The sequence below is a fragment of the Antechinus flavipes genome, chromosome 1 (assembly GCF_016432865.1).
Source record: "Antechinus flavipes isolate AdamAnt ecotype Samford, QLD, Australia chromosome 1, AdamAnt_v2, whole genome shotgun sequence".
NCBI lineage: Eukaryota > Metazoa > Chordata > Mammalia > Dasyuromorphia > Dasyuridae > Antechinus > Antechinus flavipes.
In genome coordinates, this window is record NC_067398.1 from 622,893,922 (window position 1) to 622,918,878 (window position 24,957).

At 34.3% G+C, this 24,957-nt stretch overlaps 1 long non-coding RNA gene across 1 annotated transcript; it reads left to right on the forward strand.

The window, feature by feature from the left end:
• Nucleotides 1–399: 399 nt before the first annotated feature.
• LOC127539268 (uncharacterized) lies at nucleotides 400–21,487 on the forward strand. The gene is made up of 3 exons (XR_007947898.1): nucleotides 400–560; nucleotides 19,589–19,641; nucleotides 21,226–21,487. It is a non-coding gene; the product is annotated as an uncharacterized LOC127539268 (long non-coding RNA).
• The last annotated feature ends 3,470 nt before the right edge of the window (nucleotides 21,488–24,957 follow it).

Genomic DNA, 24,957 nt, shown 5'->3' on the forward strand with positions numbered 1-24,957 from the left:
TGATATAGCAGATAGGGGATTGATTTCAAATTTGGGAACATAAATTCAAGTCTTGCCTTTAACACAGATGGGTTGTGTGTACTTTTGATTGCTGTAGAAAATTCTTAACTCTAAGTTTCAGAGAAGGTGTCATCTGAAACTGATAGAGGAAGTTTCCTCACCCAGAGGTCTCTTATATTGTCATTCTCTATTTCTATAATTTTTAGGTGTAGTTTCTGAGCGATGGTGAGAAATATGTCTGGGTTCATTCCAGGCAAGAGGAAATATTACAGAGACAGGCTTAACTAGGGAATTGGAGTGGGTGGAGATGTAGTAAATAAATGACACCCCTAAGCTTCCAGGAATGAAAACATGGGTGGATGGGGGAGAATAATTTGTGGGAGGAGTGGGAAGGAAAGTTTCACATTTGATATTTTCTTGTTCTTCTTGGCACTGGTTCTGGAGAAGCCGCTGGCCAAATGTCAGCACAGGATGCCTGTGGCACAGAGGGACCTGACCTCCCACCCCTTCCTGACTCTGGCCTGGCTGATCTCTGGGCGGCTACCTGTGACCACCGTCTGGTAAGTCAAAGCAGATTGAGACTAGCCCTCACATGTAACTATGTGTTTCTGGGTGCTGGCCAAGTAAGTGTTCTGCAGAAGGAGTGTGCAAAATGAGCTAGGAGTCTGAGAGCAAAAAGACACAAATGGACAGAGAATGCATGTTATGGGTAGGAGAGGATGAATGAGAAGAGATAGGCATCTCAGCCAAAACATGAATATTATCAATGTGAATAGAGAAGCAGAGAGTTTTCAGCCCAGGCAGAAAGAGGAATTCTCACTGTGAAGTGAGGATTTTCAAAGGTTAAGTTCAAAGACTGGGCTCTATGAAATAAAGGTAAAAAGGTTCTTAATTTGGAAGGGATCTGAGTTAGCAACTTTAGTGTTTTCAGAGTTCCAAGTTTCTAAATTAAAAATCTCCTACTTAGGGAAAAGATTAACCTAAGGGTGGGGAAAGAGATGCTTTGGAAGAGGGATCAGACCAAGTCTTCTAGATGAATAATTTTATTTATCCGTCCAATCTGTATGTGATTTTAAAATGCATTTTATTAATCTACTTAATTTTATCACAGTCACTTCAAAAAACATGTCTCCCTCTTAAATCCTCTCTTGTAACATAGTAGATCAGGAAAGCAAAACATAGTGACCATTACTAATTTTGTGTTTATTGTTATGTTCTCATCATCTTAAATTTTTCTGCAGGAGACACAAGAGATGTCTTATGATTTATTCTTCAGGTTCAGGATTGGACATGAAAAATCTTCAGAATACAGCTTCCATTTAAGTTTCTTTTGATTTACATGAATAATCTACTGCATATATAATTCATCTAGTCCTATACTTAGGTATCATGGTGCCCAACTTAAAACTGGCTTGGGACCTCATATAGACTCTTGTAACTGAATGTGGCAGTCATGAAATTATGATTTATTATCAGTAAATGTTTGATTTGTATACCTATTTTATATCCTCATATACTTAGGGTCATGTACAATTTCTCTGTGAAAAGAGATAAAAAGTGAAAAAAAGTTTAAGAAGCCTTGCCATAATGAATAGAGTATCTGACTTAGAATCAGGAAGAACTAAATTCAAATCTCTCTCCAACACTTATTAAGTGTGTGACTCTGGACAACTTCTTGTTCTTTATCTGTAAAATGGAGATAATAACAGCATCTACCTCAGAGAATTGTTGTTAGAGCCAATCAAGATAATATAAATGGTATGCTTTGCAAACCTTAAAGCAATATGAAAATGTAAGTTATTATTGATGTTACTTTATGCTGCATTAGTTCATAGGGATATAGGTTCATAGAACTTAAAGATAAAGGGCATATTAGGGATTATCTACTCCAATTCTCTAGTTTTGCACATGAAGAAGCTAAAATTAATGAACTTGCCCAAGACCACACAGAGACAGCCAGAATTCAAACTTATATTCTTTGATTTGAGTGGAAAGAATTCTGGGTTTGAAGTCAAGGAAAGGACTTTTTTTTTAACCTTGTTGATCTTAGGCAAATTATTCTCTGAAAATTTTCCTTCCCTTATGCTTAAAATCAGTGGTTCATTATGACTCCTATAATCCTTTCCAGCTTTTAATCTTTTAGACTATCATCCTAAATAACATACTTTGCATTACTATATCAGCTCCCTTTTGGACAGCAATCAAGGGTTTGGAAAACGTTTGCCCCTAATAACCCAGTGGAAGAAGTGAGCATCCTAAGTATTATCATCCGTTGTTGACAGATGAGGACAAAATGAAGCTCACAGACCAGGGTCATACCACAACTAAGAAAAGTCAAAATCAGAATTTGAACTGAGATTATCTCTTGATTCTCTCAACTACATGATGTTGCTACCAGTACCCCTTGCTTTTAAAACTGGTTCACTAAGATTGTGATAACTTTGCTATGTTACCGGAGCTGAGTCATTTTTGCTATAACCTGTCCTTGCTAGGGCAGCTCATTGTTAAGGCATAACAAGTATCTAACTCAGTAGATTACCAGAAGAGCATGCTATTTAAAATATAGCTATCACTGACATTGTGCCTATGAGCAGAGGAGACACGATTGAGCTATGTTTTTCCCTTTATAGACTCCATTACCAAGCCCATTACTAGTTCGCTAAGCAAAGGTTAGGTTTCCGAAATATATATCTTCTCCTAAGAGAGCTCTTAGTGCCTAGAATATCATAGATAATTAATTAATGTTTGTTGATGACTTACACAATCAGATTAACTATTGGCTTCCTTCTTCTGGCACATTCCCCTCAATCTATATGTTTCCCTTTGGTGACTTCTCTTCTTATTCAAGTTAGTTTTTATTTTCATACCATCATATTTTGATATCCTGATTGTGATTTCATCAATTTAGGGAATCTCCAGTGAGGAAACTCTCTCTACCAATTCAGATCAGCACACACTTGACAGCTAATGGTCCTAATGGATTTTCCTTGATAGTAAGATATTAAATGACTTACCTAGGATCATTAAGCCAAGTATCAGTCAGAAAGTGGATCCTGAATGTTGCTGACTCTAAGGTTAGCTCTCTATCTACTATATAATATTGCCATACATTGTAAACAGATTCTAGTATGCCATGGGCAATCTTAATTATGGGCTCTTCATGGAGGCTTGCTTATCACTCCATGGCCATTACTTTTAGTTCCTATTCCAGCCTTCCCAGTCTAATCTCATTTTCTCAAGACCTTGAGGTCAAAGAGAATGATGGCTACAAGATATGAGAGAAGTCATCATTTCCACTTTTTGGTGGAAGAATTGAGAATCTATTACAAGTCAACCAGTGGAAGAAGCCAGAAGACAGAAAACAGTGAAAGAAGCCTGGCAAGGAGCCAGTGAGAGGTGCAAAAGGCAATCCCAAATAGGAGAAACTACAGGGAGTCCTGAACTAGGACAATGGAAAAAAGTATAAGTGTTCACACTGATCTGGATAAAATGAGCACAGCTAATACTTGTGGGCTGGGAAAAGAGACAGTAGTGATACAATTTATGGAGGAAAGTCAGATGTCTATGTACTCTATTTCACCTTAAGATTTTGCTTTTCATAATTAAAGGCAACTAGGTGACAGAAGATAGAGTGATAAGTCTGAAGTAAAGAAGTCTAGTTCAAATTTGGCCTCCAACACTTAATAGCTGTATGACCCTGAGCAAACTACATAAATCTTTGCTCCATTCAATTTCCTCAAAGATAAAATAGGGTTAATAATAGTACCAACCTTACAGGCTTTATGATGAGCATTAATTAAGAGAACATTTGTAAAAAGCTTAGCATTGTATCTGGATAGTGGGTACTTAATAAATTTTTTTTTCTATTCTCATCCCATCTCTCTTTAAAAAGAGGAATTGAGGAGGTACTGTTGACTTTCATTTTTTTAAATATATTTTTCTTTTTTTTAATATTTCCCAATTACAGGCAAAAGCAATTTTAATGTTCATTTTTTGAAAATTTTAGTTTCAAAATTTTCCCCTCCCTCCTGCTCATCCCTCCGCCTTGAGAAGGCATGCAATTTGATAACAATTGCACATTTTACTTTCATTTCTAAGCTTTTGATATATGATTTTACAATTATGTTTGGCAAATGTGAACAGTTTGTTATATTTTAATTATTCCAGATCTAGAGATAAAAAGAAGAGGGAGTGAATGCTCTGTTCAGAAAAAGCTGTTTGTTCAGCTGGAACTGAGCTGGAGTCTGAGCCATCAGAACAAAATGGAGAAAGTAGTACTAAGAGTTGCCTTTTATATTATGATGAAAGTTTTGCAGAGTATTCAATATGTGTTATCTCATTTGATATTGTTAGGTATCATTATGATAATTGTGGTTGATAATTGATGATGATGATGATGTCCATTACATTATCCTGGAACTGAAGTTGGGAGAGGGTAAATGACTTGTTTAAGATCACACAATTGGCAACTTTATGATACAGAACTTCAAACCAGGTTTTCCTGTCTAGACTTGGAATATCTGGCAAAGATCCCAGGATCAAGATATTCTTAGTAAAATAAAAAACAAAAACAAAAATAGATGTAAACCATTGTAGTCCCAGAAGCCAGCCTGCAAGGCAGGCAACCAATTTCTATTTCCTCTAGAGGTAACACCCACAGAGTTTGAAAGAAAAGCCATTCAATAGAAGGGAAATGAGTGGCTTCAGAATTTCATCCAACATAAAAGATGGGGAGAGTGAATTTATAAAATGAACATAATTGGGCCCTTTCTCTCAAGTTCATAGGTAATTGAGAGTCTAGTTGGCCTTCCCTGATATTTTAATACTTGGGCAGTTAGGTGGTACAGTCGATAGTATGCCAGGCTTAAATCAGGAAGACTTATGATGCTGAATTCAAATCTGACCTCAGACATATACTTATATATTCATGGACAAGTCTTTTAACTCTAGTTCTCTCACCTGTAAAATGATCTGGAGAAGTTAATGGCAAGATCTTTGCTAAGAAAACCCCAAGTGGGGTCATTAAGAGTCAGACAAGACTGAATAACAATAGTGATTTTAATACCTTTAAAATAAGAGCTGCAAAATGAGAGCCCATTAAGGGAAATACACAAATGGCCAAAATTTGTTAATGTAGACATAGAGGATACTAATAAAATGTAGAAGACAGAGCTTTGTGATTAGGAGTTTTTTTGTCTTTCAAATTAAAAATAACTTTTTTGATATTAAATATGGATAGTATAAGATATTGAAAAGAATAGTAAACTTCTATTGACCTGCAGGCCATGAGGAGCTTTGAACTTGGAACATAAAGGAATTCGGTGATACAGGAACTCTACCCAACTGTGAACCTAATCCCCTTCCCCTCTTCGAAAATGGAAGGAGATATATTTTATATTGATTTTGTTATACTTCTGAAGTAAAAATTGAAGTTAATTTAACCACTGTTAGGTGATTTAGTGCTACTGGGATTTGAAAATCCCCCTAAAATTGAGAGAACATAATCAGTGAGGACTGGAGTCATGGGCAGAGAGATTGGACACTCTATTCTCCTAACTCCTTAAAGAGAAATAATAGCCTTTGGGTTTGGATCAAATGTAACAGAACTCTCCTTCAAGCAATGAGAGCCAAGGAGATCATCCTTTTCCTCCCTCCTTCCCTTTTTCCCTCCCTCCCTTTCTCTCTTCTTCCTTCCTTTCTTGCTTCCTTCCTTCTCCTTCCCAATTTCCTTCCTTCTCCCCTCTTTCCTTCCTTCCTTCATTATATTTTTAATCAAATTCTTAAAATTTAAACTTTGTTCTCTTGACGGGGATAAAAGTATTATTATTAGCTCATGTATGCGTGTGTGTGTGTGTGTGTGTGTGTGTGTGTGTGTGTGTGTGAGGACCATAAGGAGTAGGGACATTTGTGCCTCTTTAGAGGATCTTATCTCCCTAGCATTTTAACTGCATCAATCTTCATGGCTGGATAGCAAATATTCAGAGGGACAAAAAGTTGCCATAAAAACAGAAGACACATTCTTGAGCCTTCCATATTACCTGGGTTTCTTTTTTATGAGTACAGTTTTCACTGACTTCAAAAGAAGCTTCACCTTCAGGGCAAAATATTTGGACATTCCAGAAAAGCAGATTTTGAATGAGTTCCTAGAATTTCATTCAATGACTATCAGACAATCTCATCACTGCCTCCTTCTTTCTGCTTCCTTCTAAGCCACCCCTTTCTCATTGCTGGCTTTAGAAATATTTAATAATATAATAATAATAATAATAATCAATGGAGACAAGTTAACTCTTTGTAAAATGTGGAAAAATGATCAGATCTAGGTAATTCACCCATAAAGAATAATTTTATTTCATGTATTTTCTCTTTTCTGTGTGTTCTATCTATAGCTTCTTCTATTTCATTTTATCCTAAACACTACTCCCTAAAACCTATCTTACTTAGATCAAGCTTGAAAGAATGGATAAATGGATGAATGAATGAATGATTTATCAAATACTTCCAATGTAGCAAATACTGTGCTAAATACTTATGATACAAAGAGTAAAGTATGATAGATTTTATTCTTAGGAAAATTTCAACTGAAAGTTAAATAGAAAGGTTCCATGATCTTCAGGGTCCATAGGCATAGCACATGGTCTTGCTTCTTCTTAAGGTCACATTGGTAATTTTATGTCATTTTTCTGATGTTGAATGAGGTGACCATGTTAAAGACTTTACTCTCTTTTCTGGGTCTTTAGTAATTTTGGCTGTAGCATCTGCCAGGCTCTGTCTGAACAGGAGTTACTCCCAGAATGATAGCTAAAGACACTGACCCTAGAACCATTGTTATTCAAAAGGATTTTGGGTTCAGGGTCATAAACTGTTCCCATCATAGTCTGAAAGGATATTGTTCTCAAAGTAGGTTTGCTTAGTTCATGAAAATGTGTCTTTCTCTCCCTCAAAGCTCCAACTTCAGCTAGCCTGGCTTGTTTGAGTGACAGTGGGTTAGCAGTTAGTGGGTACAGTTGGTCTTGTCTCCCCAGGAGGCAGGCTTCCTTACATTGATAGCTGTGAGAACTGGGCTGGAAGCAGATCCAATTGTCAATTGGAAATCAGGGCTGCTAAGGTGAAGAAAGAAGCAGCAGCTTTGATTTTAAAAGCAAGATATATTGAATAGAATGCCTGAAAGAGTCAGGAGGATGTGAGTTCAAATTCCATCTAAGAAGCATTTATTAGATGTGTGACCTTCTCCCAAATTCTAGACAAGTCATTTAAATTCTCTCAATCTCACTTGCCTCATTTGTAGAATGGAGATAACAAATAATATTTAAAGTTGTCATGAACATCAATTTAATTAATGAATTAAAACATTTTGTAAACCTTAAATTGCTACATAAAGAGAGTAATTATTTTAGTTAATCAAATTATCAACATAATTAATGTATCTAAACTACTTTTTAAATCTTAAAGTGCTATAGGGGGAGGATATAATTATAATTATCTAATGAAAAGTTTGACACTAGCACATATTTCACGCTGACAAACAACATGCACAGAGGAGTCTCAAAATGGAATAATATAGGCTGCAATCCAGCTGAATTTACCCAACATCCTATTCCAAAGAATTTTAAAAGAAGACTTCAAATCAAATTTTGGAGTGGCAGAGCCAAAAAAAAAAATCTAGTTGAGACATTTTTTCCTGCCTATTATAATTTACTTAGAAGGTTGGCAGGAGAAATCATTGACAGTGGGAAGGAGACCTATTCAGAGAGAAGGCCTGTCCAGAACACATAGACATGACAGCAGTACCTTGTGAAGGGCTTTGGAGGAGGCAGCAGCAGCAGCAGCTTTGGGAGTTCTCAACTTAGATATTCTAGATTGTAGTTACAGGGTGGAAAGCAGGGTATATGGTGGGTAACGGGGGTCAGTGTTATGGGGCTGGTTTAATTTCTAAGGCCAGGAGCAATGCTAGCCCTTGTGGCTGTAGGAGAGCAGGAGAACTCATTATAGCTCTCTTCATGGTTGTGGATGCAGGAGAGGAAGGGTCCTTCTTGAATAAAGACCAGTGTACATACCAGGGAAGCAATGACCACATTTCTCCACACATCACACTATTCTGAAAACAACAAAAACTTGTAGTCTCCCAGAACTACCTCTGAAAACAGCAGCATACAAAAACAAAGTTTGGGACAGTGTCTATCTAATCTCAGATGAGCAAAAGCCAAATTTAACATGAAGTTCAACGTTAAGAAATGGTTTGGAAAAATCAGCAAACAGAAATACAAAAAGAACTTGACCATAAAAAGTTATTACTGGCAAGAAAGACCAAGACTCAAACTCAAAAGACAAAAACAACATAAAAACAGCTTGCAATCAAAGTCTGAAAGAAAAATGCTAAACCTAAGCCCAATAAAAATTCCTGAAACTGTTAAAGAAAGAGATGAGAATTGAAGAGAAAAAAATTGGAAAATAAATAAGAATGATGAAACAAAATAGTACAAAAGGAGAATTAACAGCTTAACTTTTGAAAAGACATAAAAAATTCTGAAGAAAATAATACTTTAAAAATACAATTGGCCTAAGAGTAGAAGCACACAGTCACTGAAGAAAAGAACTTTTTAAAAAGTAGAATTGACTAAATATGAAACAAAAAGAGATACAAAAGTATACCAAGGAAAATAATTTCAAAAAATAGAATTTAGCAATTGAAAGCTAATGATACCATGAGACTTAAAGATATAGTAAAACAAACCAACTAACTAAAGAATTAATAAAAAAAGAAAATATGAACAATCTCATCAGGGAAAAAAATCTGACTTGGAAAATAGATTGAGGTAAGATCATTTTAGAATTTTAGAATTATTGGACTATTTGCATGTGAGAAGAGAGAGAGAGAGAGAGTCTACACATATTCCAAGAAATTACAAAAGAAATTTTCTCTGATGTCTTAGATTCAGAGGGTAAAATAATCCACCCATGAACTTCTAAAAGAAAACTCCAAAGGAAAACTCCAGTTTCTACATTAAAGCATCAGAGAGTCTAGAATATGATATCCTAGGAAGCAAAACAGTTGGGATTAATACAAGGAAAAGAAAACATCAACCATAATTAAAAAAACAAACAAACAAGAAATATGAAATAAAATTATGCTTTATAATCAGACTCCATCAATTCTTTATTTTTTTCATCATAAGCCCTTCAGAGTTGTCATGGATCATTGTATTGCAGTTAACAGCTAAGTCATTAATAGTTGACCATCATGCAATATTGAAGTTACTACATACAATTTTCTCTTGGTTGTACTCATTTATTTCACTCTGTATCAGTTCATGTGACTTTTCCCAGGTTTTTCTGAGACCATCTAATTCATTTGTTATAGCCAACAATATTCCACCACAATTATATCCACCACAACTTGTTCAGCCACCAGAAAAGAGCTGCTATAAACATTTTTGTACGTATAAGTCATTTTCCTTTAAAAAAAATTAAATTATGTGGTACTTCTTTTAGGACACAAACCTAATAGTGCTATTGCTAGATGAAAGAATATCCATGGTTTTGTAAACATTGGAATTATGCCCCAAGGGAACAAGAAGCATAGTTACCAATTATTTTACATAATGGTTGAATTAGTTCCCAAGTCCACCACCAGTGTATTAGTCTCTCAGTTTTCTTTCATCCCCGCTAACATTTATTATTTTCCTATTTCTATCTTATTAGCCAATATAATATTCTTCTTTTGAGTCTTGCATTCAAAAATCAATTTTTTTTGATTCAATGCTAGTTTTTTCATCAGGAATGCTTGAAATGTTCAATTTTGTTGAATATCTATTCTCCCCCCACCCCCCATTTATGGTCTGAGAACTGCAGAAATTGCTATTGCTGCTGATTTATTTGTTCCAATGTTTATACCTGGTTTGCTGGAGCCTGATCTATATTAGTGAAGACTACAATGGACTGCACTCTACTTTCACCATTGTTCAACAGACTTTCTCTGGTGATTTTGTCTTAGACTGCAAAATAATTGACTGAAACCTCGTATGGTTTCTGCAATTCCAAAATGTTAGGACATTGTTTAAATGTCTTTGGAGAAGTTTGGAGAAAAGCTCAGGTAAATATCTGCTTTCTCCTTGCCATCTTAGTTCTGTCCAATTGTCATAATCATAACTAAATGCGAATGGAATGAGCTCACCACAAAGTGGAGGCAGATAGCAGAAAAAATTAGGAACCAGAATTCGACTTATTATTTACAAGAAACATATTTGAAACAGAAAGTCAAACAGAATTAAAATTTAGGGCTGGAGCACAATATATTATGCATCAGCTAAAGTTAAAAAAAAAAAAGGCACGATCTCTGACAAAGCAAAAGTAGATCTAATTAAAAGAGATAATTAAGAAAACTACATTTTGCCAAAAAATACCATAGAAAATAAAGTAGTATTAACAAATTTACAGCAATTTTTCTCTGATAAAAGACTCATTTCTCAAATATATAGCAAACTGAATCAAATTTATAAAAATAAGACCATTTTCCAATTGATAAATGGTCAAAAGGTATGAAAGGTAACTTTCAGAAGAAATCAGAACTATCTATAATGATCTGAAAAATGCTCTAAATAAATGATTTCTTAGAGAAATGCAAATTACAATAACTGAGCTACCACCTCACCTTATCAGAAATGACAAATGCTGAAGTGATTGTGGGAAAATACAAACACTAATAAATAGTGGGTGCAATTATGAATTATTTCAATGAATTCTATCCAAAGATATCAAAGGAAATGGGAAAAAATAGCTATATGGGCACAAATATTTATAGTAACTTTTTTGTGCTGTTAAAAAATTGGTAATTGAAAGTACACTCATCAATTGGGGAATAGTTAAAGAAGTTTAAAGAAGTTGTGACATATAATTGGTATAGAATACTATTGTTATATAAGGTATAATGAGGGATATAGTTTCAGGGAGGAGATGCTAAGACCTACCTAAACAAATTGATCCAAAATAAAGAGAAAGTAACTGAGAGATCATTGTGCACAGTAGCAGCAATACTTCAATGATGATCAACTGAAAAACTTGGCTACTCTGATCAATATAATGGTTCAAAACAATTCCAAAGGACTCATGATGGAAAAAATGCATTTTATCTTCAGAGAGGGAATTGATGAACTTTGATTGCAAATTAAAGCATAATTTTCTCACTTTGCTTATTTTTTTGTGATATGACTAATATAGAAACATGTTTTGCATGATTTCACAAATATAATTGATATCATTTTGCTTGCCTTCTCAGTAGGTAGTAGAAGTGTGGGAGAAGATTTGGAAATCGAAATTTAAAAAGAAGAAAAATGCTTTAAAAATAAATAAATAATAGATTTTAAAAAATTAAACATATAGGACCCTTCTATATATAGAATGTCTTAAACATCATAGTGTAGTTTTAAGTTATTAAAATTTAAAACTACATTAAGTGTCTTTGTATTCTCTGCATGATTTTGAGGCAATACCCTCTTAATCTCTGGGTCTCATCTGTAAAATTATAGGAATTAGAATTCCTATAAATGAATTAGAAGAAATACCAGCTCTTATATCTTGCTATCTGACCTTATCTTCCTGCCCACCCCTGGTTATAGTAATCTGGGTTTTGTTTTACTAGCTTCTCTTTAAACATCTAGGAATCCAATGAAGCAAGCTTCCCCCCAACGCCTGGGTGTGGTTTAAAAATAAATAAATCAACTAAACAAATATTTCTTGGGATTGGCTATTAACTTAGTTCAGTACAAGGCATAGTGCAGAGCATAAAGTCCCTGACCTCACTAATCTCTAAGGAAATCTTGGTCCTGATGGGAGGAGGAGAAGTTCCCTTAACCTTCTAATAGAGAAGGTATGAACACTATATAAAAAGTCTACATCAAATACAAAGTGCTAATTGTCATATTGTCCATTACAGATAAGTATAACAGGGATTCAGAGAAGGTAGATGGGTTGAGGCTTGTTGTGGTTCAGAAAGGCATTAAGGAGGAAATACAGACTTAGTTGGACTTTAAGACTGGATAGGCAGAGGCAAAAGAAGGGCATTATTTATTTGTTTGTTTAGCATAGGGACAGAAATGAATATTTTACATCCATGGTCTGATTAGGACAGGGAATCTGATTAGAACAGGGGAACAAATTTGGTAAATTGCAGATAATAAATGAGAATTAAAACTATTGAGCCACATTATGAAAAGGGTCATGGGTATTTGTTAGCTATACAGAGAAATATAGATATGGAATTAGGAAGATAGTCACAGTTTTTGAGTATAGGACTGATAATGGAAGCCATGTTTGAATACCATGTAGAATGTAATTAATCCACAAGCATTTTTAAAAACAGTTATGCTAAACTATGAAGAGACAAAGAAAGAGAAAATAGTCCTTGCCCTCAAAGAGCTTATGTTGTAATTAGAAAAAAGACATGAACATAACTAGTAAAATTCTAGATACATTTAGATTTGATGGAATACATAATCTGAGAGAGGAAATCATTAACATTTGGGAGGACCAGGAAAGGTCAAGTACAGAAGGCAAAATATGAGTTGTCTTGAAGGATATCTGGCATTATGAGAAGGAAGATCCCTCTAATCAGAGAGCACAATTATGTAGCAGCATGGAAATGAGAACTGAAGGGATACTCTTGCTCCAACTGTTCTAGGGATTGCATCTATTAGCAAATATCCAGAGGCAGTGAGATGATCCAGTTAAATTAACACCATTTTGTAAAAGAAAATGTAAGTAAAAAATGAGTGACATGAATATGCAGAAATATAAACTGTCACTTCAAAGAAATTCTAATAACCTCTATATTTAGGCTTATCTAACCAATTTAAGATTAGATTATTTAGTGTTAGCTCGAGTTTTCTCATCCTGAGAAGGTAGCATCCATTTCCTTTAATTTATCTTTATATGAAGCCCATGGTGCCCTAACACATAAGGACCATTCTGGTCCAGTGTTTTGACATGATCTAGTTAGTTGTTTGGGTTTTATTTACTTGCATGGATTGCAGAAATTTAGGGAGTTTTGATTTTTTTTAAAGTAAAACATGAGTCACTAAGATTCAGGACACTGAGAGAATTGGGGGAAGGGCTAGGTTAGAATGCAAAGCTGATCTTTCTTTTTAAATTTCATTTTATTAAATGTTTTTTATTTACAAAACAAATGTATAGGTAATTTTTCTAACATTGACCCTTGCAAAACCTTCTGTTCCAAATTTTCCCCTCCTTCCCTCTACCCCCTCCCCTAGATAGCGGGTAGTCCAATACATGTTAAATATGTTAACTATATGTTAAATCCAATATATGTATACTTATTTATACAGTAATCTTGCTGCACAAGAAAAATCGGATCAAGGATGAAAAAAAAAAACTGAGAAAGAAAACAAAATGCAAGCAAACAACAACAGGAAAGAGTGAAAATGATATGTTGTAGTCCATACTCAGTTCCCATAGTCCTTTCTCTGGGTGTAGATGACTCTCTTCATTACTGGATAATTGGAACTGGCTTGAATCATCTCATTGTTGAAGAGAGCCACATCCATCAGAATTGATCATTGTAAATCTTGTTGTTGCCATGTATAATGATCTCCTGGTTCTGCTCATTTCATTTAGCATTAGTTCATGTAAATCTCTCCTGGCCTTTCTGAAATCATCCTGCTGATCATTTCTTACAGAACAATAATATTCTATAATATTCATATACCATGATTTATTCAATCATTCTCCAATTGATGGGTACTCACTCAGTATCCAGTTTCTGGCCATTACAAACAGGGCTGCCACAAACATTTTTGCAAATACAGGTCCCTTTCCCTCCTTTAAGATCTCTCTGGGATATAAGCCCAGTAGTAACACTGCTGGATCAACCAGTATGCACAGTTTGATAATTTTTTGAGCATAGTTCCAAATTGCTCTCCAGAATGGCTAGATCCATTCACAGGTCCACCAACAACGTATGTGTCCCATTTTTCCCACATCCCCTGCAACCTTTGTCGTTATGTTTTCCTATCATCTTAGCCAATGTGCGCAGTGTATAGTGATATCTGAGTTATCTTGCATTTCTCTGATCAATAGTGATTTGGAACACCTTGAAAAGCTGATCTTTTAGAGTTGTGGAAGTTTGATGAGTCAATAGTCACTAAGCATATATTAAGTGCTTTCTATTTGAAATTACTGTGGTAAGTTCTGTTTTTACAAAGAAAGGCAAAACTATGATCTTTGCTTTTAAGAAGCCCATATTACAATGAGGTAAAATATGGAAATAATTTTTATAAGATGATTTTTAATATAGATGGGAGAAAGATGAGGAAAGGTATCTTGACTAAAGATTTGAGGTGAGTCTTGAAGAAAGCTAGGAGGTACACCTGAGAAGGGAAAATATGAGGGACAGTGAGGGGAAAAAGCAGTCGGAAAATGTCATGTTAATTGCAACAGATAAGCAGAAAAGCATTTCTGGATCACAAAAATGATCTTAAAGTGTAAGAAACTGAGAATACAGGAAGAAAGAATGTAATGAAGAGTTTCAAATGACAAAGAAAACATTTTAATATTTGATCCTTGAAGTAGTAGGGAGCCACTAGAATTTATTGAATAATCAGAGAGAGAATTGATTTTATCAGTCAAGAGTTTAGCAGCAGATATTGCCCTTCACTGCCATCTAGAGTTAGAAATCTTTCTATGATCTTATGACTCTCTACTGGTACCTCTAGTTTGGTAAGGAATATACAGGTAGGTCTTGGCAGCTGTTCTGATATCCTGATGGACTTTTTAGGTTTATTTGTCAGGTTGAAAGTACTGGAGTATAAGAATATTTTGAAGGCCAAGATGCATCAATGAATTCAATTCATTTTTTTTTTCCATTCATAATGTAAAAAAAAAAAAAAAACTAGAGATAGTAATTTGATTATTTTTATTTTAAGTTACAATTATAGTATCTATCTATAATTATTTTCATTCAAATTGCACTTGCACAGAGAGATTATAATGTTATATTGAAATTATTTTGTATAGTGCTTCAATCATTAGGCATGCCTGATCCTTCTAGTTTCAGAGTCACCTGGAATAGTTTTGCTGTGAGTTACATTCTGTTAAGACAAAACAACATCCAAGTTAGTGAATAATAAATGTGCTGAACTGTTATGAGTAGTCCAGATGTAATCAGCTCAATTAGCTTTGCTTTCCCCTGATTTAAAGGGAAGTGTCATTCATATAATAAGATAACACTTATAAAAATTTCCTTTTAAGGGCAAAATAAATGTCTCCATGTTCAAGTATGGAAGAGGAGGTACTAGATTTAGTTGAAGTATGGAGGAACAGCAATTAAATCTTGAGTCAAAGATTTGATGTAGATGTTCCTGAATAGACTAAATAAAAACAGTAAAACCTGCAGCCCAGAATTACCTTAAGCACATTGCTTTTCCTTCTTCACGTGCTTCCTTAACTTCATTCTTAGAATCATGCATTGATAAGAAAGAGTAATTTGAGTGTGTGTATATATTAATTACATATGAATAGACCTCCACATATTAGTATCTATGATGTTATTTTATTTTCTGTTTAAACAAATGGTTATGTTTAATATCTAAGTGTTATTATTATGAATAACTGATTTTATAAATAGAAAACACTCTGAAAGAGTGTAATGTTTGGGCTAGCTTTTTTTCATGGTCAGACCCAGTCTCAGTCTGACCCAGTCTCCTCCAGCAGTCGGACAGTCTGCCAGTCTCAACCAGTCTCCCCCTTAGTGCAGGAGGCAGGACAGCCACCATGAGCCTGGTCAAAGATAGAATGTCTATCTTCCAGTCCTTCTTAGCCCTTATATACATGTTATCTTAATTACATTATTGCAGCATACTGAATATGTGTGAACTTAAAGAACCACTATATCACCATACTAAATACTAAGTATATATGTGAACTAGAGAACTATTATCTCATCAATTCCACTGAGTCAACACCTTGTTTCAAGTGTACTTCTCCAGAGTTCCAGCCCACTACAAATGAGGGCTTATGAACTAGTACAGTAAGAGCCATTGAAATGATACAGTGGTAAGAATGCTAGGTTTAGAGTGAGGAAGACCTGAATTCAAATCCAGTCTCAGTTATTTATTAGCTGTGTAACCTGGGTTAAGTCAAAAAAATGGGAATTATAACATCTACTTCCTGGGGTTGTTGTGAGGATCAAATGGAAAAATAATTGCCTAGCATATAGTGAAAAACAATTGTCTAGCATATAGTAAATACTATTAAAATGTTAGTAGTTATCATTATTATTTCCCCTGTTCATCATTATTCCCAGGATCCTGATGGAGTGTGATTTTAATTGTGTTACAAAGATCTACCTCTAAAAATCTTGACCACTCATGTGAGAATATTGCTAGTGATGGTGGTAAACCAGAGAAAGTAATGTGTCAACACAACTAGGTGAAAGGTACAAAATTCCTCCAGAATAGTGGATGTCAATTATATGCCTCCACAAAAATGACCCCCATTACATTTAATGACATAATATGGGATTTATCTCTACCTACACACTCTGATGACAATATCCATAGTACATGATCTTTGACCTATCAGATCCTCCATGGAACCTTTGCCTTTGTTCCCAGGAATGTAATCTTTTCCAATGTTTTACCCTTGGCTGCCTTAGCAAGAATCCTTGTTTTTAGAATATTGCTACTTTCACAGCAAGGAAAGAAATTTCTAGAGGAATTCGAGGGATTTTCTTATTAATAGTGATGTGGAAACAAAAAAAGTTAATATTTAATACAACTAAAATTTTCTTCTGATTTTAATAAATTTAAATTTTTAAAAAAAATTCCTTTTCAAATGTTACTGGTCACTCTACTTCAAAGTCTGAAACTTGGGCCTCTAAGCCTTAAAAAGATTGTCTTGTTGATAATAGGACTACAGATTCAGTACTAAAAAAGAACATCAAATTAAAGTACTCCTGAGAGGGAATGGAAATTAATTACTGAGGGTCACACAGGAAAGTGACAAAGGCAAGATTCAAACTAGGTAAAAACAAACAAAAATTCCACCTTTACTGGAAAAAGAAATATTTCTTTCTGGAATTCATTATTTCAGGTTCTTCTGATGCTTAAATTGTTCCCTAAACTATGCATTCTACTGGCTTGAACAATTACATTTGCTCTCAGGATGATGAACTGGTTGATCCAAATGACTTGGAAACAATGACTTCCTGGCTGACCTCCAAGTGGCCTGGTATAGGGCAGCCAGTTTTCAAGGACGTCTATTCCAGACAATGACTTAGCATTGGGATAATCCAACTCAACATGGCTGCTGCTCATACAAGAGCTAGCCCACAGTTTATGTCTTGCCACTTGGCTGTAGACATTTGGCCTCATTAGACCTTCCTTGGCTGCATTCAGTAGATTCCTGGAAAGTCATTACAAGGAAAGAGCTGGATGTAATGACTGTGTCCAGAAATCAAAAAAAGTATTTATTGATTTCCTTGGTGTGCCAAAGGTTATGGGAGTCATCCTTAAATAGAATATGAGCTTTCTACCCTCAAATAGCTTGCATTTCAGAAGCCAAGATTAGCATAATTAGGGAAGGGATGAGGAATGAATACAATCAGTTAATCTGTAAATATTTATGGAATACCTAAGAGAGAGCATGATGTAATGGAAATAGGGGATAGATTTAGATTCAGCAGTCTTGGGTTCTAATGATGTTTGTGGTGCTTACTATCTGTGTAACACTGGGAAAATCACTTAACTTTTGGAACTCAATTTTGTAATCTATAAATTGAGGAATCTGAACTAAATCTGAAATCCTTTAGAGTTCTGGGTTTGTGCTATCCTTATGAGGTACTCTAAGTTAGAGGTGTCAAATTGTGGTACTTCTAAAGTACACTAGAGCTAGGTGAAAATTAATTGGGAAGTATTTAGACAAAATAAATCAAAATACAATAAAATGTGGATAATATTAATTGGTAGTTTTCCAAGTCAATTGCAACCTATAGGGATACATTTCCATTTAAGTTCAACAGCACTATTCTAGGTGATACAAAGAAAGAAAATAGGACAATATGCTTCACAATATGGAACTGGCTATTTCAGAATCTAATCAATTTGTTGGTGCTTGATATCTCCAGAACAATATAGATGAATTCTGTCAGGGAGGTTGTAGAGGGAATGCATGATTTGTGTAAAAGTTGAAGTAGGTTCTTTCCAAATGTAAGATTCATTGATTCTGCCCTAAGGTGTTTAGAATCTAGTGCCTCAAAAAGGCATCAATGATAGTCATATACTTCAAGTAAAGTATACAACTTTTTTCAAAAATGAAAAAACTTTGGATGAAAATATAGGCTTGCACTTATGAGCATGTACATACATACTACTATCAATGCCCATCTCTTCTTTTTCTAATCTATCTTATAAATAACTGACAGTAATCAGTCTAAAGCTCAGGTTTGTCTATATCATTCCTTTGTTTAAGAAACTAAGAGAATCCCTCTTGTTTGTAAAAAACAAATGTAGAAAAACTCAAAAGTTCAAACATACATGTTGTGTGTATGTGCATGAACACAGGTGTATGTATACATATATGTACATACTACATATGGTGTGTACCTATAAATGCATGCACCTGTGTGCATGCACACATGTGTATGTTCATGGGTTTGTGTATGTACATGCACATGCTTATAAATATGAAATTTTTAAATGGCCATTTTGGGGAACTCAGTGGTAAATTGCAGAGTTTCAAATGGCATATTGGCAGGAAGATGAAGAGGTATAACATAATACTGTCTGATCAGGTGAAAGAACTGGGAATATTTCACCTACAGAGAGGTATGGGGGTGAAAATGATGATACAATAATTATTTTACAGATTTGACTGATAGATAAACAGATGGAAGAGGATCTAGATTTTTGAAAAGAGGCAAAGTTAAATTTGATTTGGAGGGGAAAATAAACATTCTTATTATCCCAAATACCAAAAGATCAGCTGCCCCAAGAAGCTGGGCATTTCTCCTTACTGCAGTTCTTCAAGTAGAGTCTGCCTGACAGCTTCTGTGGGAGGTTGAACAGAGAAGTCCCTCTGGTTGATATGCCAAGGAGTCTCTCTTATTCTGAAGCTAATTTTTGGTGTTTCTCTGACTTCTTTTGACTAATGAACAAATAATTATAAAACAAAATAGATCAACTGCATATAAACAGAACATCACGTAATATCCAAGAAAGGAAATTTGATTTTCAACTGGGGATAACAGAGAAAGCTTTATAGGGATAGATGATATTTAGTTGGCCTTGAAGTGTGATTATATTCAGATATAATCCAGAAGTATGGTTATGACAGAAACGTGGCTCTGACATTCAATGAAGTATTTGGAGTCACATCCAAGTATGCCTTTTATGCCCTCCAAAATAACATGCTATTTTAAATGATAATAATAATAATAGAGCATTATATATTGCCTTATTTTACAACATGCTTTACATTTGATCCTCACAACCACCCTGGGAAGTAAGTGCTATTATCATACCCATTTTATTATTTTATTAATTTATATTATTATTTTATTATCATCCCCCTTTTACAGATAAGGAAACTGAGGCAAGAAGAAATGAAGAATTATCCAGGGTCAAAATGCCAGTAAGTATGTGAGGCCATTTGAATTCAGGTCTTCTTTACTCCAAGTCTAGGGCTCTAATCACTACCTCATCTATCTCATCTGTGGGGCAATATTAATTGAACTGCTTTTTGAGTTGAGAATAAAATTTTAGATTGTAGCATCATATCTAAATCCGGAAAAGATCTCAGAGGGAAACTAGTACATTTTTTGCATTGTACAGATGAGAAAACTGAGGCCCTGAGATTAATTGACTTCCCCAATCACACAAGTAGTCAGCATGAGAAGTGGGTTTGAAGGTCTGCTGAGTACAGACTAGACACCATAAAACTTGGCAGAATGAAGGAATTATTCACAAAGTTATATTCTGCAACTCGTCTTTTGCAGCCAAGAAAAACTGAGTCCAGCATTTGTTATTACTTCATTAGTGACATTTTGTTCTTCACAGAAATTGTTAAAAAATATACAACCTAATAAGACTTCTCATTTGCTAAAAGAAGGAAAGAGTAGGAAAGAGTGAAAATAAAAGCAAGGGAGCAGCTGCAGATTCCCAAAGTTATTATACTTGGAGACTCTCCAGTCATATGAGAATGAGTAAAGATGCTGCTTTCTCCTTCTCTCTTGTATGGAGAAAGACACAAAGGAGCCAGGGCAGAACTAGCACAAAGAAAGGATGTTTCCAGTATACTGTAGGCTAAAGAATCCTGCAGGTTGAAAGAATAAGTTTGACCTCTTTGGTGTTCCAGTAGAAAGATTACTGGGCTTGAAATGAGAAGACTTGGACTTAATCCTTCTTACATTATTTCAAAGTTGTGTAACCTTTTGTGCAAGCCACTATCTCTTAAAGCCTCATTTTCTTCATCCAGGAAGTGGAAAGGATTCTACAGAAATGTTATGAGAGTCAGATGGGATGTAGTATGCAAAGTGATAGACTATGGTAAGGGATAGACTAGAGTAAGGGATCATTATTATTCATGGTACAGTGGAAATATATATCAGATGAGGTCATGTAACCCAACTCTGTCATTTACTTATATTTGGATATAACTCAGAAATCTGGTTATGGCAGAGACATGGAAAGTGGACATTCAAGTAGAGGAAATTCCTTGAGCAAAGACTTATGAAGGGCAAGTAATGATCTCTTCTGACTCTACCATTCAATGCATTATTCAAGATCACATCCAAGCACACTTTCTATACCCTTCAAAATAACATGCTATTTTACTTTTTTTTTAAATAATAGGTTTTTATTCTCAAAATATATGCAAAGATAGTTTTCAACATTCACCCTTGCAAAACCTTGTGTTTCAAATTTTTCTCCCTTCCTTCTTCTCATCCTCTCCTCTAGATAGCAAGTAATCCAATATATGTTAAACATGTACAATTCTTCTATCTTTATTTCCACATTTATCATAACATGCTATTTTAAATAATATTAATGATAATAATAACATATATATGTTTGTTTTACGAATTACTTTTCCTGTGTTGTCTCATTTGAGCCTGATACCCTGGGAGGTAAATACTATTATTATACTCATTTGCTTATTTCATATTATTAATTGATTATTTCTTATTATGATTTTATTTTTATTCCCATTTTACAGATAACACATCAGAGGCAAAAAAAAAAAAAGGTAAGACTTATCCATAGTCACACAACTAATAAGATGTGCCATCTGGGACAATTACTTCATTTCTTATGTCTTGGTCCTATGAATCTAAGGATAAAGAATGGGAAAGAGAAAGTAGATTTTACCATTGAGAGATCATCTGCCATAAACAATGACACATCAAGGAATTCAGAAAAATTCTCACATTATAGCCATCATATACAAATACCTAGACTTTACATAGTGGTTTAGTGTTTTAAGATTTGCAAAGTACTTTATGAATAATATTTCATTTAATTCTGACAACAACCCCATTTTACAAAAGGGGAAACTAAGAGGGTTGAGTTATTTGTTCAAGATCAAGCAGAGAGTATTTATCAGAGACAGGATTTGTACTCAGATATTCCTGACACTAAATTCAGAATTTTATCAACTGCATCACCAAATTGCCCTAAAAAAAAAAGTCAAAGTTAGCTGAAAAATTAAAGAAAGAGCTACTTTTGTGTCAGATCTAGTTTAAAAATAAAACAAAATAAAAACAGTCTTCTCAATTCTAAAATGGCAGTAATAGTTGTTATTATAAGGTACGCATTTAGCACAGTGTGTGACAGTGTATGACAGTTATTATTGAGTCATTTTTTAGTAGTGTTCAACTCTATGATCTTATGGGTACCTATGATTTATTTCCTCAAGACATATAGATTTTGTGGGATTTTTCCATTGTAACACATTAAGACCCAATGATTCCATTGTGTGGGAACTTCTTCCACTGAAGCAGATAGCAACCAATCAATAAGTGAGAATTTTAGCTGCCTGAGGCTGAGAAGTTAATTAGCTTATCCAAAGTCATAGATTACTAAGTATCAAAAGTACAATTTGATTCCAATTCCAACACTTCAGTCACTTTACAATACTGTCATTTTTCCCCTTGCAAAGATGACAAAATGGTGATAATCTAAGATAGATATTAAAGGTTGGGGGTGGGAATAGAAGAAGAGAAGGAAATAAACATCTATATAAAGGCTACTACATGCCAAGCTCTGGGTTAAGTGCTTTTACAAATACAATCTCATTTAATCTTGACATCTACCCATGAGGTAGATGCTATTTTTATACACATTTTACACTTGCGAAAACTGAGGCAAATAGAGGTTAAATGATTTTATCAGGGTCACAAAGCTTGTAGGTATCTCAAGCTTGACTTGAATTTATGTCTTTCTGACTTCAGGGTTAGTTAAGGAAAAGATAATTTTAATTACTCTTTTCACTTATTCCTGAATTTTAAAAGGAGTCTGGGTTTGGTTTAGATTTGAAGGCTAGATATAGGAACAGTGACTTGTAAGGACTCCCTTTGCCAGAGTTATTCCCAAGGTTTAACAGACATGTCTTAATTTAATTTCAAAAGGAGTCATAGTTGTCCCTTAACAAATGCTTCTTGATGAATTGATTGAATCAGACAAGCTGCAAGGATTCCCCAGAGTCACAAAATCTTCTATTGTCCTATCTATATAATGAAAGTGGTAACACTTGCGTCTGTAAAATTGACACAGAATAACCAAAAGTTACAGCTGTTCTGATTAACCACAGTTGGTGAAAAATGAACCATCAGTGGGCTTATACATATTTCTAATTCTCTATTATTGGCCTAACTAGGTAGAGACCATAAGAAAAAACAATTCTTCTATTTTTGCCTCATTCTACTGAAGTACCACAAACATAAGGTAGTTTGCTATTTCTCTCTCTCTCTCTCTCTTTCTCTCTCTCTCTCACTCTCTCTCTCTCTCTCTCTCTCTCTCTCTCTCTCTCTCTCTCGATCAATTCTGATGGATGAGGCTCTTTTCAACAGTGATTCAGACCAGTTCCAAAGGTCTTGTGATGGAGAAAGCCATCTGTACCCAGACAAAGGACAAGGATTGAGAGTAGATCACAACATGCTATTGTCTATCATTATTGTTTGAATTTTATTTTCTTTCTTATTATTTTTCCTTTTTGATCTCATTTTTCTTGTACAGCATGATAATTCTGGAAATATGTATAGAAGAATTGCACATACTGGGTGTCTAGGAGAGGGGTTGGGGGAAAGGAAGGAAAAAATTTGAAACACAAGGTTTTGCAACAGTAAATGTTGAAAATTATCTATGCATATATTTTGACAATAAGAAGTTTTAATAAAAATATACATGCACACAATTAAATGTAAGATTATGATAGAATAGAATGAATAAATGAAAAAGTATTAAGTAATTACTTTGTACAAAGAATCATGTTTAGTGCCAGGGATGGAAATTAAAATAAAAAGAAGATTACAGTCTCTGCTCTTTAGGAGTTCTCATTCTAATGGGGGGAGACCACACACACACACACACACATACACAATTGTAGTTACAGATGAATATAACATATGTGTGTACATACATATATGTATATATGTAATACATACATATATTTTCAAATAATCTGTATCTGTAACTACAAGTCAGATGGAAAGATCCCATGTTCAACAGAGTGAAAAGAAAAAGCAGATGGATGAGTATATAAGAAAAAACACCCACAGAAAGAAGAGCACAAGAATTAAAAAAATAATAATAATAATGAGAAATTTCTTCTGATTGAAGATCCAGTCAGTTCTTAGAAGTTTGCATACCATTTCCTCTGATTCTTGAAAAAGTGAGTAATCTATTTTGATTTCAGAAAAAAATCTTATTAATATCTTTTGTTTGTCTTACATCAATATCTCATACTAATCTTTCCCAAGTAGCTGATATCTATTTCTTTTATTAATAGTATTTTATTTTTCCAAATACATGTAAAGATAGTTTTCAATGTCTATTTTTGTAAAACTTTGTTTTCCAAATTTTTCTTTCTCCCTCTCTTACCTTCCTCTTCCTCAAGACATCAAGCGATTTGATATAGGTTAAATAGGTAAATATTTCCATATTAGCCATGTTGTGCAAGAAAAATTAGAGCAAAAGGGAAAAACCATCAAAAAGAAAAAAATAAGAAAGCAACAGCAAAAGGTGAATAGACTATGCTTTGATCCACATTTAATCTAGGAAGAAAAATATGATGTTTTCTTTCTGGATGTGGATGGCATTTTCCATTGGAATTTCTGCAAAGCGTAGTATACTTAAAAAGAAACTGAACCATTAGAAAAGCTAAACACGAAACAAGTCTGACAATATTTGCAGCATCCCACAGCTACCAAGAAGTATAACGATACATGTTCAAATCTACTCCTTGTGATCATTATACTAATTTCATAGCATTCATCTTCTGTTACTGTGTTTTTCTTCTCTCTCTTTTTATCACTGAAGGTGTCTATGCTTTAACAAGTGGAAATGGGAAAAGAGAATTGTTCCATAGGTATTTGACTACAACTGGACATAGCAAATATGAGATAAATGTGCACTGCTTATTAACCTGTTTATAAAACTTGCCTAGACTCCTTGACTCACTGAGTATAGAAAGGTTTTTAGATCACATACAAAACTTTAATTTTGTAGATGAGGAAACTGAGGAGCAGAGAAAAGAAGTGATTTATTCAAGAGCAATCTGTCAGTTAGTTAACAGGCATCTATTAAAATATTATTATGTTTGTTCCAGATACTACACTCTGTGCCAGAATAAAACAAGTTCATTTACTTGTTCATTTACAAACACATTTATTAAGTGCTTAATTCAACACATGTTGTTAAGCCCTACTGAAGGGAGTACTTGGTACTGGTT